This window comes from Coturnix japonica, unplaced genomic scaffold, assembly GCF_054131305.1.
Source record: "Coturnix japonica strain WE unplaced genomic scaffold, WE-NBRP24 Scf072, whole genome shotgun sequence".
In the NCBI taxonomy this organism is placed as follows: Eukaryota; Metazoa; Chordata; class Aves; order Galliformes; family Phasianidae; genus Coturnix; species Coturnix japonica.
Window position 1 is genome coordinate 181,731 of NW_028188975.1, and position 4,374 is coordinate 186,104.

The following is a 4,374-nucleotide window of genomic DNA, read 5'->3' on the forward strand; positions in this document are numbered from 1 at the left end:
TGGCCACTATTGGACCCTATGACCCCATTGATCCCAGTGACCCCATTGATCCCAGTGACACCATTGATCCCAGTGACACCATTGATCCCAGTGACCCCATTGACCCCATTGATCCCAGTGACCCCATTGATCCCAGTGACACCATTGATCCCAGTGACACCATTGATCCCTATGACACCATTGATCCCTATGACCCCATTGACCCCATTGATCCCTATGACACCATTGATCCCTATGACCCCATTGATCCCTATGACCCCATTGACCCCATTGATCCCAATGACACCATTGATCCCAATGACACCATTGATCCCTATGACACCATTGATCCCTATGACACCATTGATCCCAATGACCCCATTGATCCCAGTGACACCATTGACCCCATTGATCCCAGTGACACCATTGATCCCAGTGACACCATTGATCCCAATGACCCCATTGATCCCAATGACCCCATTGATCCCAGTGACACCATTGATCCCAGTGACACCATTGACCCCATTGATCCCAGTGACCCCATTGATCCCAGTGACCCCATTGATCCCAATGACACCATTGATCCCAGTGACACCATTGACCCCATTGATCCCAATGACACCATTGATCCCAGTGACACCATTGATCCCAGTGACACCATTGATCCCAATGACACCATTGATCCCAGTGACACCATTGATCCCATTGACCCCATTGATCCCTATGACCCCATTGACCCCATTGATCCCAGTGACACCATTGATCCCAATGACCCCATTGATCCCAATGACACCATTGATCCAGTGACACCATTGATCCCTATGACCCCATTGACCCCATTGATCCCAGTGACACCATTGATCCCATTGACCCCATTGATCCCTATGACCCCATTGACCCCATTGATCCCAGTGACACCATTGATCCCAGTGACACCATTGATCCCAATGACACCATTGATCCCAATGACCCCATTGATCCCAATGACACCATTGATCCAGTGACACCATTGATCCCTATGACACCATTGATCCCATTGATCCCAGTGACACCATTGATCCCAATGACCCCATTGATCCCAATGACCCCATTGATCCCAGTGACACCATTGATCCCAGTGACCCCATTGATCCCAGTGACACCATTGACCCCATTGATCCCTATGACACCATTGATCCCAATGACCCCATTGATCCCTATGACACCATTGATCCCATTGATCCCAGTGACACCATTGATCCCAATGACACCATTGATCCCAGTGACACCATTGATCCCATTGATCCCAGTGACACCATTGATCCCAGTGACCCCATTGATCCCAGTGACACCATTGATCCCATTGATCCCAGTGACAGCATTGATCCCAGTGACCCCATTGATCCCAGTGACACCATTGATCCCAGTGACCCCATTGATCCCAGTGACCCCATTGATCCCAGTGACACCATTGATCCCATTGATCCCAGTGACACCATTGATCCCAGTGACCCCATTGATCCCAGTGACCCCATTGATCCCAGTGACACCATTGATCCCAGTGACACCATTGATCCCAATGACCCCATTGATCCCAATGACCCCATTGATCCCATTGACCCCATTGATCCCAGTGACACCATTGATCCCAATGACCCCATTGATCCCAATGACCCCATTGATCCCAGTGACACCATTGATCCCAGTGACACCATTGACCCCATTGATCCCAGTGACCCCATTGATCCCAATGACACCATTGATCCCAGTGACACCATTGACCCCATTGATCCCAATGACACCATTGATCCCAGTGACACCATTGATCCCAGTGACACCATTGATCCCAATGACACCATTGATCCCAGTGACACCATTGATCCCATTGACCCCATTGATCCCTATGACCCCATTGACCCCATTGATCCCAGTGACACCATTGATCCCAATGACCCCATTGATCCCAATGACACCATTGATCCAGTGACACCATTGATCCCTATGACCCCATTGACCCCATTGATCCCAGTGACACCATTGATCCCATTGACCCCATTGATCCCTATGACCCCATTGACCCCATTGATCCCAGTGACACCATTGATCCCAGTGACACCATTGATCCCAATGACCCCATTGATCCCAATGACACCATTGATCCAGTGACACCATTGATCCCTATGACACCATTGATCCCATTGATCCCAGTGACACCATTGATCCCAATGACCCCATTGATCCCAATGACCCCATTGATCCCAGTGACACCATTGATCCCAGTGACACCATTGATCCCATTGATCCCTATGACCCCATTGATCCCAGTGACACCATTGACCCCATTGATCCCAGTGACACCATTGATCCCAATGACCCCATTGATCCCAATGACACCATTGATCCCAGTGACACCATTGATCCCATTGACACCATTGACCCCACTGACCCCATTGACCCCATTGATCCCAATGACCCCATTGATCCCTATGACCCCATTGACCCCATTGACCCCATTGATCCCAATGACCCCATTGACCCAGTGACCCCATTGATCCCAATGACACCATTGATCCCTATGACCCCATTGACCCCATTGACTCCATTGACCCCACTGACCCCATTGACCCCTTTGTCCACTATTGACCCCATTGATCCCATTGTTACCACCACCCCCCCCCAGTTCCCAGCTCCCACCCCCAAAGCCAAAGTTCCCAGCCCCCCCCTTCTCTCAGCCCCCCCCCCCTCATCCCGCAGGAGGACGCCCCCCCCCCCAACCCCCCCCCATCCCCAAAGCCCCCCTCCCAACAACAGTGGGGTGCCCCCCCCCCCAATTCCCAGCCCCCGCAAGTTCCCAGCTCCCACCCCCACCGCCAAAGTTCCCAGCCCCCCCCCTCTCAGCCCCCCCCCCTTCCTGCAGGAGGATGCCCCCCCCCATTCCCAACCCCCCCACCCCCAACATTAGCGGGGTGCCCCCCCACCCAGTTCCCAGCCCCCCCCCTCTCAGCCCCCCCCCCATCCCCAATCCCCCCACCCCCAACGGTAGCAGGGTGCCCCCCCCAGTTCCAAGCCCCCCCCACCTCCCAGGGCCCCCTCCCCCCATCCCCCAGGAGGACGCCCCCCCCCCCCATAACCCCCCCCATCCCCAACCCCCCCCCACCCCCAACAATAGCAGTGTGCCCCCCCCAATTCCAACCTCCACCCCCCATCTCCCACCCCCCATCCTCCCCACCTCCCATCCCCCCCAGCTTCCAGACTCCCCCATCTCCCACCCCCCATCCCACCCAACCCCTCCCAACTTCCATTGACCCTCCCATATCCCCCCCCCCAACACCCCCCCAAGACCCCCCCATTGACCCCCATCCCCCCATCATCTCCCCCCTCCCCCATCTCCCCCCTCCCCGACCATCTGGGCGCCCCATCCCCCCCATCCCCCCCCATCCCCCCCTATATTCCAGCCCCCCCCCAGACCCTCCCATTGCCCCCCATCCCCCCATCATCCTGCCCCCCCCACTCAATTTCCCCCCCCTTCTCCCCACTCCTCCCCATCTCCCACCCCCCACCATCATCCAGCCCCCCCCCCCCATTTCCCACCCCCCATCCCCCAATGCCCCCATTCCCCCCCGCCCAATCTGGGTGCCCCTCCCCAACCCTCCCCCCAACCCCCCCCATTATCTTTGTGCCCCCCCCAACCCCCCCAAAGCTCCATCCCCCCCATTCCCCCCATCTCCCACCCCCCATTCCCCCCCATCTCCCAGCCCCCCCCAGCCCCCCCCCATTGACCCAGCCCCCCCCACCTTCCAGCCCCCCCCATCTCCCACCCCCCTATGCCCCCCCACTTCCCAACCCCCCCCCAGACCCCCCCATTGATCCCCATCCCCCATCTACCCCCTCCCCCACCATCTGGGTGCCCCCCTCCCCCCCCCCCCACCCCCCTATCTCTCAGGCCCCCCCCAGACCCCCCCATTGATCCCCATCCCCCCATCTACCCCCCCCCCCACCATCTGGGTGCCCACCCCCCACCCAATCCCCCCCCAGCTTCCAGACCCCCCACCCCCTATCTCCCAGGCCCCCCCCAGACCCCCTCATTGCCCCCCATCCCCCCCATCATCCTGCCCCCCCAATTTCCCCCCCATCCTCTCCCCATCCCCCCCCACCTCCCAACCCCCTTCCCCCCCCCCCAGTGACCCCCATCCCCATTAATCCTACCCCCCCCCCAATTCCCCCCCCATTAATCCTACCCCCCCCCCCCAATTTCCCCCCCATCCTCTCCCCACTGCCCCCCATCTCCCATCCCCCCACTATCTTTGTGCCCCCCACCCCAACCCCCCCCAAAGCTCCAACCCCCCCATGACCCCCCCCCATAACCCAATCTCCACCCCCCCCCCCCCATTTACCCCCCCCCATGTAACCCCCCCC